Source organism: Simochromis diagramma, unplaced genomic scaffold (assembly GCF_900408965.1).
Source record: "Simochromis diagramma unplaced genomic scaffold, fSimDia1.1 OVJJ01000338.1, whole genome shotgun sequence".
Taxonomy (NCBI): Eukaryota; Metazoa; Chordata; class Actinopteri; order Cichliformes; family Cichlidae; genus Simochromis; species Simochromis diagramma.
In genome coordinates this window covers 1,065,994-1,080,165 of record NW_024387088.1, presented here as the reverse complement: position 1 = coordinate 1,080,165, position 14,172 = coordinate 1,065,994, and positions in this window count along the sequence as shown.

The window sequence follows — 14,172 nt, the reverse complement described above, 5'->3', positions numbered from 1 at the left end:
ATGAGTGAGGAGAGAGGGCAGCGGGGGACTGACAGCCGCTCCTGCAGTGATGTGGATGCTGAACTGGACCAGCGTGGTGAAGAGAGAGCTGAGTGGAGCTGTGGATTTACCATTTGATCTTTGGCCCTACCCTCACCTTTGGTCACAAGCACTGGGTAGATGGACGGATGGGAAGAGATAAAAGCATGACTAATCATCTCAACTTCAGCCTTTGACACCAGACTTCTGAGTTTTTAAATATCCCCATAATGATAAAACTGTTCTGAACCAGCTGTTTGCAGTGATGATCAAACTGTCAAAAACGACACCCAAGTTTCTGAAATCACACATTCAGGGGCAAAAAACAAAATGTGTTTAGTCAAAACTGAAGTGGAGTTCAAAGTCGAAAAGAAAGTCAGTTGACACAGAGTGTAGCTATGGAAACATAATTTTGGCACAAATGGACCTCCATACTAAACTCCATCTGATGCCCGCTGGAGGAGGATGGAGAAGAAAGCTCAGATATTTTCACAGATTTTTCTTTCTGCAGTTCTTTGACATTAATATGAGTCAGTGTAAGCGCCGCCCTGTTACCCGTCTAACAAAAACAAGATAAATTCAAATAACCGAGCTGCTGCTGCTGTGCCATGTGATTAAAAAGTTAAAGATAATTCAACACAGAAACGATGTAGGTGTGTTGGGTTTCTTCTAACGCGTAGCCCGAGGCCTCATATAGCAAACACAAATATCAGTGGGTGTATTATTTTAACCCCAGTGGGATCTTAATATTACACCTGCACATCGCCATTTTAACATCAGCAAACAGAACTAAATATACTCCACTTAGGTGGGTGAGTACACCGCCCTGAAATTCCCTTAGGAGATTTATATATATATTTGGAGATTTAGCAAAATCTCTGTGACACCCTCAGAGTCTATCAACGGTCCAGCATATCCACCTCACAATCAGACGTATACTATTAAAAGCTTTTTTATAATTAGTGCACATTGGAGCCATTCTTTACAGAAGGCAAATTAAAAAGTACACAGGGGTGTACTTTTTAATTTGCCTTCTGTTTTCCAGCATTTCCGAGCCCTTATACCACCTTAAGTTCACATGAAATTCTCAGGGCTGAAAAAGAAGCTCTGTAACCACAACCAAATTCATTTTACACCCACTCCGAGCATCGCGCTCTGAAGACAAAATCTGATTTCTGTTCAGTATGATTTTCCTGCAACCCACTTTTGAGCATCAGTATCATGGGATGCATCATAGTTTCAGCAGCAGTTTAATAGTCATGATGTAGAAACAAGGTCTAGAAACAAGCATCGGTTCCCTGCATGTTTGATCTGTTTTCTGATCATTTACTGGAGAAATATAAAAAACAAACGAGGGGGAAAAAAGCATTTTGCAAGATTTGCGGATTTCACAGCAGCACACAGCGGGGCTTCCTTTTAACTTTAACTTCAGGCATATCCGCTGGTTTGGTGCAAATGAAAGCAAGAACAGGTTCTGCTTTGCACTCTTGCCTCACAGTAAGAAGGGTCGGGGTTTAAACGTGTGTGTTCTTCACACACACTCTCCGGGTAGTCTGACTTCCTGCCAAAGACATGCATTTGGGTGAAATGGTGATTCTAAATTGCACATAGCTATGAACGGTTTTTATCATTTTGTATTAGCTTTTCAACAGTCTAGGGTGTCACTTTATGGCAGCTGGGATATGCTCCAGCTCCTTTATGACCCTGAATTGGATAAAAGGAAGAAAATGGATGGGTTGGAAATGAGAGGCAACAACAGAGCATCGCTCTCTCTGATCTCAGGTTGCACGAGTAGTCCTCTTTTTCCAGGATGGCACATCCCCTCATAAGTACTGGTATGAGAAAGTTAGCTGCGTCTCGAGAGTGTGGAGGAGATACCAGGAGACAGGCTGTTAGTGGAGGAGAGCATAGAAGGGTTTTAAGTATCAGCCTCCTTGAGTGAGCCTTGAAAAGCCATACAAAACGACCTCCAGCAGGTTGCTTTGTATGATTAAACAGACTCAACAAGGGTGGCACGAGGTCCTGACGTCCTTTAGTGGGACCCGCTGCTCACAGCCCACCCAAACACCATGCGGTTAGACGGGGATTCCCCAGACAACACTACAACTGCAAATCCACCACCCACTATCAGGTTCATTTTAAAGACACATGACAGACACAAAACAGTCTGGAGATTGTGCTGCCTGTGACATCATCAACCAAAACTTCTCTTGGATATAATAAAACTGGAGTAATAAAGTGGCACGGAGCTCCAGGAAAACACACGCAGCATGGAAAGAAGCTGACTTCCCCTCACGCTGTCATGGGCGTGAGCCTCTCCTCGGGGCTAGATGGACACTTTCCACTGCAGGGTGACACTTTTAGCAGGTGTAGCTCAGTGGAAACAAAACACGTCGCCCACAAAACTGTTCATGAGGAGGTTTGTAGTGACCGAATCATGATTTTTGGAGCAAGACAGCTCCATTATGTTCAAGAGAAGGCAAACATCTCTGCAGCTCAGATCTCCAAAACATGATGGTGTAGATAGTGTGAAAAGCCAGAAGACTTATATTCATTTGCGTGATCTGACGCTTCAGCTATGGCCCCGTTTTCACCAGTTTCCCACGAGTGTGACCCGAGGTCAGAACTTCCACATAGGAAAAGGAGTAGGTTACTCATCAGATGGCATTACACAACACAGGCATGAGATCCTGGTATGAAAGAGGGGGGCGCGTCTTTTCCTGCCCTTTTTCAACGCCTCTGAACACAACCCGAGCGCGAGCCAAGCCTCTCTGGTCAGCCAACATCATCATCTTCACCAAGCGGATTCCTCTACCCTGCCGCAGAGTGACAAGAGGAGTGCAGAGAGAAGAAAAAAACAAACAAAAGTGGTCAGAGTATCCCTTTAAGAAATCGCATCTTTGCAGGAGCCTCTCGGGCACATGACGTGGCCCCCTGGACTCTGAGGGAGAAGGGCGGAGGGGACTTTCAGCTCCATCTCTGCCTCTCTGGAGCCGTTTTCTTTTTTTTCTTCTTCTTCTTCCTTTTTGCTTCGCAGTTGTTTTCCCCCAGCCAGCTGCTCGCATCCTCCGCCGTAAATCTTGCAGTTTATAATTTGTCCTCCGTTCACCTCCTCTCATGAGAAATGACGCATCGCAAGTTGAGGGTTTATTTCCAAAATGAGATTTGCAGAATTCAATACTCACTGTGATTAATTTGAGAATTGCTTTAATGTGTCTTCTCCCAGTGTTCTGGAGACCTTTTATCCACAATCTGATGCTTCTGCGTCCGTGCATAAGCCAGCCGTAATTATGAAGCGTGAGGGGCATGGCTGTGGCTGCGCTCTGATTTCCTGTTTGTTTGTCAGTATAATGTGATAATTGCCCATGACTGCAAAGAAAAGTGATGTTTTTCAGCCACTGCATGACAGATGGAAATAACCGCTGTTGCTCATTGGATTGTGGCTGCTGTTGAGAAGCTTCAAGCTTGGAATTTTGTATTAAAGTGGACCTATTATGATTTTCCTTTTTTCTGTCACACATGTGCTGTTACACATGGGTAAAGTTTCAAATAAAGAGTTAAACAAGGGTGCGATCCACAAAGCTAAGGCTTCACACTGCTCTAAACTCTCGGTTTGAGACACATTATCCTACACTTGGCTCTTTACTATGTGATACCCGTGAGTGCAGAAGCCCCGCCCACCTGCTATTTGAACCTTCCGTTTGTGAGGGTCAGCCAATCAGAGGAAAGCTGGTTTAACGTGTACTGGAACTGAAAGGCAGCCCAAAGGCTCTATATGAGATAAACAAGGATTATTTTGAACTGTGAATCATGCAAAGCTACTCTTGGAGAGTCCAGAAAGGAAAAATAAAGACAGAGAGACTGAAATTATCATGATGTGAATTTACAGAAGAAACCAAGCAGCCGGCTCGTTAAAGTGTTTTTTTCCTTCACAAAGCTGATCACAAACTCGCAGCTTTCACTCCAAGTTGCCATGCCTGTAGTTATCCCTAACTTTTAGCTATATTAACAATTAAATGTAATTATAAACAATAATAATAACAAAATAACAATAATAACATTATTGATTTAGCTCTACAGACAAAAACAGTTTAAACTGGCTGTGAAGATGTTCATTTCACTGCTGAATTCAGGCTTTTTATTATGGGCGTCTATGAGGATTGACTCGCTTTTGAAGTTGGCCTCAAGTGGCCACTAGAGGAACTGCAGCTTTTTTAGTATTCACATATTTGCTTCACTTGTCAGTCTAAATTCTACTTCTTCTTCTTCTACTTGTTTTGGCGCCTCCCCATAGGAATCGCAGAAGTGGATCATTTCCTTCCGCCTCACTCTCCCTAACCTTGTCATCCTTCACTACATCCAGGGGAAGACCTCAGAGTCTTCTCTGAGGTCTTCCCCTTTTCCTTGTGTCAGTCCGCTCCATCATCAGCATATATCCACTATCCCTCCTCTGCACATATCCAAACCATCTCAGCCTTTCATCTCTGACCTTGTCTCCAAACTGCTCATTTCTAATCCGGTCCATTCTGGTCACCAGTGGAAATCTCAGCAGCTCCTCCTCTTGTGCCACCCTCTCCAAATCATACATCACAGCAGGCCTCACTACCATCCTGTAATCCTTTCCTTTCACTCTTGCTGATGTCCTTCAGTCACAAGTTACTCCCAACTTTCATTTCCACCCACTCCACCCTGCTTGCACTCTTCTCCTCACCTGTCTGTTGCTGTGGATGGTTTACCCCGGGTATTTAAACTCATCCACCCTTACTACGTCTGCTCCTTGCAGCTTCACTGTGACACCTGTCACTCTCAGATATTTATTCTGTCTTGCTTCTACTGACTTTAATTCCTCTTGTTTCCAGAGAATAACTCCACCTCTCCAGGCTCTCTTTCACCTCCCCCCTACTCTCACTACACACCACACCATCATCTGCAAACATCATAGTCCACAGAGACTCCTGCCAGTCTGTCCATCACATGCAGACAAGGAGCTCAGAGTGGCTCCCTAATGTAATCCCACCCCCACCTTGAACCCATCTGTCACTCCTACCACACATCTCACCGCTGTCTCACTGTCCTCATGCATGTCCTGCACCGCCCTCACATACTTCTCTGCCACTCCTCAAATGCTTTTTCTCTTCAAACATTAAAAGTGAAACATGTGATTTGAAGGCAGTACACTAGCATGTAGCTTAGCAGCCAAACTGCATCATTTAGCAGGAAATAACCATCTGATCTTTTCTAATTCATAATCTAATTTCCTAATCTCTATAATTGTGAGGCTAATTGCCTCTGTTTCTTCTAAATGAACCATTAGCATTTGAGATCACACACAGCTTTGGCATCATTCTTTGTCTGTATCATGAAACTGTGTTTAAAACCCCCTAAACAAGTGTTAATGTGCTGTGTAAACCTCAAATAAATGTTTACAACCTGAGTTGCTCATTAACAAGACATCATTAATAATTAATGCCTTAAAATACGTTTTATGAGCATAAAGGTTTAACTAAAACCAGCTAAAATGACAGATCTCAGCAGTTTTTTGTGGCTTTTCCAGAATGCAAATATTACTCCAAGATTGACACAGACATCAAAATAAGGTAAATGAATGACAGTGAGGTGGACTCCATCCTTTTTAAGGGCAGCATGTTTCCGAATCTCATTGAACAGCTCCCATCAGGTCGAAAACTCCTGCCAGGGGCTCTACTTCTGAGGTAATCCGACTTTTACTCATCTTATAGTTGCTTGTTTTTTAGCGCTTACAGTCTGTACTGGAACTGTTTTGGTTTGGTGGTCTCATTTTCACTTTCTGTCTCTTTTTTAATGTCAGAAGAGGAAAACTGTTCAATATTTCACAGCAAAACCAAAGAACTGAGTAAAATAAATACATTCTATGTGTCATTTCTCCTTCTGATCCATGCTATTTATTTTGCAATCCACCATGGGACAGAGAGAAAGAGATCAGGTGGTTGGCGTTGGGGTGCAGACTATTGCAAAGTATGTCTGAAATGATCTGTTGCTGAAGCATTTACATTTGGATCCAGGCTGATTTGCTGAAGGAGGTACTTTGCTTTCGTTCTCAGCTGTGTCTCAGCACTCTTCTCTGCTTTCTCTGGAGCCCAGCGAAAACTCCACCAATGCTCCACCCGAGGTTCAAGAACGCACCCCTCCTCCGCCCTGAAAAAGCACATCTGGTGCTCAGAGCGGCCCCCGGGCCCCTTTTAGCAACCCCTCCCAGACGTGAACTTGGCCTACCTAAATGTTTTTGTTCTTGCAGTCTGAGCCGGTCTTATGGAGAGGGGGATGGAGAGAGGGAAGGAGGAGGAATTTCAACATAAACTGCTTTTTATTGACACAATTGAATACATCAACATGAGAAGCTTATGAGAGACGAGGGATGGTGTGTGTGTGTGTGTGTGTGTGTGTGTGTGTGTGTGTGTGTGTGTGTGTGGAGGAAGCGAGGCGGAGCAGGAGGGAGTGGCCATCCATATCACTGATCTGTGACCATATCGTCTAACCACTTAGTTGCCATTACAAGCAACCTGTCACTTGGTCAATCAGCCAGCTGACTGTTAACTTATTAAACCAGTCAGGGTAAACTAGTCATCAAAAAACCCGCCTTCAGCCCCCTACCTCTACCGTCAACGAGTCATTTGCCCAATCAGCAGACAGCCATTCAGGCAGTCAATCACATGGAAGCAATTGATTAGAAACAGCTGTCTTCACCCACTCCCTCCTCCTCCACCCTCTTCTTCCTCCACCTCCCGCAGAAGACTGAGTTCATTGTTTTAGCAGCTCAGCCCACTTCTGTACTCGCACAAGAAGCACGCTCCGAGGCAGTACCTCCATTACTTTGTCCACGTCTTCTCTGTTTCACGCTGCACATGCTGTACGTTTAACCACAGCGACAGGCTAGTGCTCCAATAGCTGTTGAGCAACTAATCTCAGTGGTTTACAACCTGTAGGTAAAGAAGCCCTGAGATTAATCTGCGAGGGTCACGAGACCATTATATTAATGAGGTTTTTGGACTCTGATTATCTCTAAAAATCACTGAAAAACATTGGTTGAACTACATCCACTGACACTCCAAACAGAATCGTGAAGAAGGGTTTCCTGTAGTATTTACTTTTAAGTGGTCAAAGAATGAAAAGGTTAGACGATTCATGGAAGTAATCAGAAATCCTCTGGTTAAGGACTCAGGCAATGACGATAGACACGCAACTAACTGCTTTCTTTAATGCAGTGAAGGCCACAAACACAGAGGCAAACAAACTGTTCGATGATCTCTCAGTAACTGCTGGTCCCAAAGACACAGAGACTTAAACCCTCTGGGGTCCAGGGTATAATTGGCCGTTTTTGACTACTTTTGATTTTACCTCTATATTTCACCTTTAAAATATGTTTTTCTTGCCTTGTTTGGTATCATTATTTTCAGCACAACCTCAAATATCTGAAATTTGCGTTATTTTTTCATTTTGGTATACTATATTAGCACAGTTGATCTAAATTCAGACAAAAACTTCAAAATCCGAGTAGAAAAAAGTTATATTTTTTACTGTAAAACCCACAAACATGTTTAATGAATCATTTTCATAACTTGAAATGCAAATAGAAATTGTACATTTCTAAAAATTATGCACAAGTTTTGCAAACAACAAAGTTATATGGTACTATTTACCTAAAAATGCAGCCAAGGCCTCAGGCATTTTTTTTATATAACCATTTAAATCTATTTACAGAACAATCAGGTGTGCTGCATCAAAGAAGAAGGCACACAAATTATTTGTGCCAGTCCAAAAAATGTAGTTTGTGTTCAGTATAAGTCAGAGGAGAACACCACAGGCCTAAACCTGCAGGTCTGACAGCAGGAGATGCATCAGTCCAGTTTTCCATGTGGGAACAGTGGAATCTGCCTTTGACGGCTTTTTTAGAGCAAATATGAAGTTCAGCAGTCTAACTGACACACAAGACAATAACTACACAACACACTAACTACAGCCTCCAAACACGCTAAACGTCACTAATGTCTCACATATGAAAACTCGCTCTCTCTGTCTTTCGCTCGCCCGCTTTCCGTGGCGGGTGTAACTCCTAAAAACTTCCCCTTCTCCCTAAACAACCAAATGTCACATGTTGCCATATCATTTTTTTGATTGGCTGACATGGTAAACTCTAACACCAATAGGGAAGGGGTGTTTTTTCTTTTTCTTTTTTCACTCGCAAGCGAGAGTGTTTGCTAGCGATGTCTGTAGAAAACGCCGTTTTTACCGTTCTTCCCGCTGTAAACGCCACTGTTTTGTTCAGAAAAAAACATCACGTGTATTTTTTTATCATAACTCTGGTTTTACGTGGCCCATCGACACAATTCAAAAACTGGTATATAGTTTGAAGTCCGCACTTTCGACCCAAGTTGAAATGGAGACTCTGACGTGCTTCATCTTGTAGCTGTGTCGTCTTAAATTGGTCATGTGATTTTGACGCGCCGGCGCGTCCAGCGACCCCAGAGGGTTAAAACAATGCACCAACTATGCACGTGTCCTTTAGGTGGTCTCATAGACGGTATGAAGGACGGATGTATCTACCATGACGTTGATTATTGGTTTCTATAGCCTTGAGTTGAGCGTATCTGCCATCTTGGTGGTCTGAAACCTGGTGCGATGAGCAAGTGGCACCACACTCTCATTGGCTAAGAACTTGTCTATCACAAGTCCTCAAAATCCATTTAAGGCACTCATGTGTTGGCTTCAATTTTTAGATCCATTTGGCTTTAGATCCATTTTAATGTGTAGGTACCTTTTGTAAATGTTTGCCACCTTGTTTTAAACCCAGTCTAGTGCAATGCTAGCATGAGTTAGCAGAAGGCTAGCATTGTTTTGTTTCACTTGGAATATATCGCCAATTCTTTATTTGTGAGACATGAAAATAAAATGTACATTTTTATATCTAAAAGCAGGCGTAAATCATCAAAATTATTTTGCTCCATTCACTTTTCTTCATCGAGGACTATCTCACAAGCGCCCTCTGCTGCACCCTTTGCTGAACTGCAGCCAATTTCTGTTCAACTGAATTAATAAAAAGTTGAATGGCAAAAACACGTACTTTCATGGATTTTACTTATTTTCTCACACTCGTATCTAGGGTCCATATAAAGAAGCGTTTACTGCAATAAGACCTATTGCCCTGGAGTGGCACTACCTTTCATAAAAATCTTGTCGTTCACAGCTCAGCTACGGTGGTACCCGGGCGATTACCACCTCTCAAGGCCAAAAATCTAGTGATTCTCAAAGTCTTTCCAGCAGAGCCTGACCGAAGCTTTTTGTGGCTGGTTAGCTCAGACTTCCAGATCGACTCCCCAAAGTCTGCTGACCCTCAGCCCATCACACGCTTTGTAGCCTCTGTTGTTTCTCCCTCTGTTGAATTCTTAAAATATGCTGGGAGAGAGGCTTAGAGCAGACTTTGAGTTCCCATTTAAACATTTAAGAAATGCCCAGTGCTCATAAAGGTTTTGGAAATGGGTAAATTAGTTGCTAGGAAACATCTTTAGCTGCAGGATGTTGAAATACACACCAACTGTGAGCTGTAGCATAATAAATAGCCCAAGTACGACATATGAGACTGTGTTGTTTATTTTAATATACCCATATAAAAATGAAACTTTGAGGCCTCGTTTTTGTCATTATTTCAAAAACATGTTAAATATTTTAGGTTGAGGCTGCAGGAGTCCCGCTGGTGTCCAAAGTCTTCCCCTTAATGTGCCCTGATAGTTAAAGAACAAATAAATACGTTAGAGAAAAGGTCTGCCCAGTGTATTATTTAAGGTAAGAGCAGCTGGATGAGCTGTAAAAGCTGATAATATTAGTAAATGCGTTGTGTGTCAATATCTTTATAGTGGATGCATCCCTGCTGTGTTTCTGTGCAGCTTGTTAGATAATTCAACATGTTGGTTTTCCGGGTCGATGTTTTTCTCTGCATTTGCTCCACAGCTCACATTCCTTTTCCATTTCCTACCATCCAGCCAAATGCACTTCAAAGCCGCTGTGTGACTGTATGTGTGAATCAAATGCGATTGTTGCTCTGCTCTGCAAGGGGATTCAGAACAGGACCGGAGCAAAGCATGCGTCTGGCGAGTTTCATGTTTCAAATGTTCAAAGACTGTGTTTGTGCATGCATGTGTGTGTGTGTGTGTGTGTGTGTGTGTGTGTGTGTGTGTGTGTGTGTGTGTGTGTGTGTGTGTGTGTGCATGCACTTATTTTTTTTTATGAAATCTGGTCCCAGGCATATAAAAATGAGGACAACACTGACACTTTTGATTTGTTGCTAAAGCACAAACCTCAGAAGGTGTTTTAAATCTGCTGTTTCCTTTCATAGCAATACATTTAAAAAAAAAAAAAAAGAAGCACCACTTCAAGTCATGTTAAGGTGAAAGTTGAATTTAAACAAGCTGCAATATGAACCCCAGATACTCTCAGGATCGTTCAGGTTGGGCCTTATTTTTACAGCTTTGGCCATGTTTCTATGAGTTATGAATATACTCCATACACCTAATGAATGGCTCTATTGAGAACTCAGTACTTCTGAAATAGGCAGATAGATATAATGTTACAAAGTTACAGACCGTTCAGCCAAATGATCTAAAACACATTATTTGAAAGGAGAAAAAAAATTGTAACCTTATCCAACTACAAATATGTTAAATTACACCAAGTACAGTGTTTACAAAGGACACTATTTGCTTTCCAAATCTTTTTGGCTAATAAACTTAATTTAAAGAGTGATCACATCAAAGTACAGTAACTCATTGATGTGAAAAATTGCTAAAATGTCTAATTATTATCTCAAATGTTTTAGCTAAATATATATATATAGATATAAATATATCTGGAGGCGGAGTATATGACGGCAAGGTTGAGGACGGGGTAAATCCTTGGTTTACCCCAGCTGGCTGGGGTTGTGACATGCCCTGTGTTGTTCTGTGAATCCAGGAGGAGGTAGGGGTGGATCGCCTTTTCAGTTGGGCACATTTTTCTCATGTTTTGTTAGTCAGGGAGGTAAGTGATTGTCGTTTGGTTATGTGTCTCTGGGGCTAGGTAAGCAGCTTAACGCAGCTCAGGTCATACAAGCTTTGGTTAGTTTAGTTTTAGTTTATATTAAAATATATTACATATATTAAAATTATAACATGCTAATTTTTTTATGTAACATAAGCTAGCATTAAAGAGATGTTCATTAAGAGCTCCTTTCTGTTTTTTAGCAACATTTGCATAAGCATTAGCATTTAGCTCAAAGCTCAGAGTAAATGTTTCTAGGTTAGAAAATGATGTTAACATAAACATGCTAACATAACAAATTCTAGTGAGTATGATAATAGCATTGATTAATAGCATTCAGTTCAAGACACAGATTGAAAACATTAATCACAATTAGCAGAAAATATAGTTTCTGTCTACAAAATTTCATATTTAATGACCGCTCAGGAAAAACAATTCAGAATTTTGTTCTAAACAATTAGCTGAGTTGTTGACAGAAAATAGGGTAAAACCATAGCAATTTATAATAATTTGGGATTATTAATGTAAAACTACAGCTTATGTGTCAACTTTTTGCTAACATTTAAAATTATATGGGATATATTTTTGGCTTGTTAAAATGTCAAAAATGGTCAAAGTTTGATTATAAACTTTATTTAGAAAGCCAGATGTCACAAGAAACGGGTAGACGGGGAAAATAGGACACCACAAACTTGTCGATAACTATAAAGTATAGCCTGCTTATTGGTGACTTATTTTCCTGATGGGACCTTACTTTATAAAATAAACATCATATTGCATTGCATAAGAGTCAAAACTAATAACTGATGTTATAAATTCATCAAAAAAAGATTTCCTGAGCTCAAAAATAAAGATAATTTTAGAGGGATCCAGAGGGATCGCCCCCTGCTGGGAAAGGATTTGAATCACTTTTCACGTCCATTTTTTACAGGCTCTGATTTAGGTAAATGCTCAGCTTTACCTAAATCAATGGTATTTTTTAATAGTATACCAATGAAATAAGTCCACTTTAAGTATAAACTGGGTGTAAAGCAGTGAAAAATGTCCATTAACAGTAACATGAAAGCATTGCTGGTTGTCTAAATTCTGTCATTTCCAGATAATGAAGCGACCAGGCTGTTCGTAGTTGCATTTTACAGATATTAGATGTTGAGCAGACCCACTGTCCTCACACACTGTCCTTACTTATGGCTGCCAGCAATGATGGATTACTGTACTGTTCAGTGTGTCAGAGAGCAGACGGTCATGGGAGTGAGCCGTGGCCCTCCGAACACTCCGACACACACGGACACACACATTCCTGCTGTGCGTGTTGTTGTGTGTCGTGTGCTGAAGGGGGCGGGGTTGGAAATCAAAGTCACGGAGGGACGAGGGCAGCAGGGTTGATCTTGTGCTCTTTTACTGCACAAACATACACACACTCGTAGGTGGAATGTGAGGGCCTGAGCAGGTTACATCACACACCAGCACATACACAGTGAGGTGGTGTTTGCCAGGCCAGGTTTCTGCAGTGCGTGAGCAGGCTGCATCCCAGCAGTCACCATATGGACGGGTACTGAAGTCAGAACACAAAGAGAGCGGCGGATGGGATAGGAGAGAAGGGGGTTGGAGCAAAGGACAGAGGAATGAAGGGAGGAGGCAAAGTAGGGATTACTGTAAGCGAGGAAATAAGGAATGAAAGAATGTAAAGGAAGCAGGCTTTTGCTTACAATGAGGAGGAAAGGCAAAGAAGGTTACACGGGATCGAGGAATGATGACACTTGGAAGTTATTTTGGACAAAAGATGGAGGCTGGAAGGATGACAGCAAAGTGGGAAATGAAAAAAGGGACAAGTCAGAAAAGACAGAGGAATATAGAATTAAAGCTGAAGTGAGGAGGGGAAAAAGTGGTACTGGGAAAAGATAAGGGAGAAAGGGGGAGGAGAGGGATTGGGAGTATATAAACAGATGGATGAGTGTGGAGCAGAGATCATAGAGGGATTTGACAGACGAATACAACATAGAGACTCACATGATCCACAGGGCTTCTTGCAATAAGCCTGTTTGCTCTCACTTTTTTCATGTTTTTAAAAGTAAATGGCATATAATATTCATATATGTGTAAAACCATTCACACACAGTCAGTTTAGAACCACCAATGAATCTAACCTCACGCGTGTTTTTGGAGTGTGGGAGGAAACCGACGGACCCTGTGGCAACCCACGCAGACACATGGATAACATGCAAACTCCAGACAGCCTGGATTCAAACCCAGGATCTTTTTGCTGTGAGGTGTTGTTGCAAGCCCGAGGCTGCTGGGTACACTGCGGTCAGAAAAGGACGGACATCGTCAGCAGCAATACTCAGGCAGGCTGTCGGGTTTGAATAATGCTCAGTTGGTATGAAGGACCCCAAAGTGTGCCAAGAAAATATCCCTCACACTATTAAACCACCAGCAAGCTGAACTGTTGATGGAAGTCAGGATGGATCCATGCTTTAATCTCATTTACACCAAATTCTGACTCTAACATCTGAATTTTTACAGCATTTTTCCAATCCTCTGTTGTCCATTTTTGGTGAGCCTGCATCAACTGGCTCAGCAAAATTGCAGGTGTGCAGGTGTTCTTAGAAACAAAAATCTGGTAATTCTTTGTTTTTACATTCATCAAGTCTCAATATGCCTGAATATCAAAGAGAAATTAAAAATGCATGCCGTGAAAGAGTTCAGGTCTTAGGTTAAAAGATGCTCTTCTGCAAACCTTGGCTGGAACAACTGTTGCCTTCCTGTCAGCTCATTCTATTGTGACCTGACTTTAACAGAAGACTGCGGCTCACCGAGATCAACCCATCTGTCATCATCAGTCACTTAAAACTCGCCTTTTTCCTCCCACTCATGCGCATTAACAAGCTGTTTGAGAGGTAATATTATTAGCCAAGTGTCTACTGAGCGTATGCAATGGATCAACATTTCCATCAGATGAATGTTAAACCTGTATCTAATGTAATTCTGCAAACAATAATTTGCCCCCCGCCCAGCCAATCGCCATGTGGTGCAGCAATCTTAACACGATTAATCTAATATGTTCAGTGTTTTCTTACAGTTCTAATTGTCGTCATTTTGAAACATTCT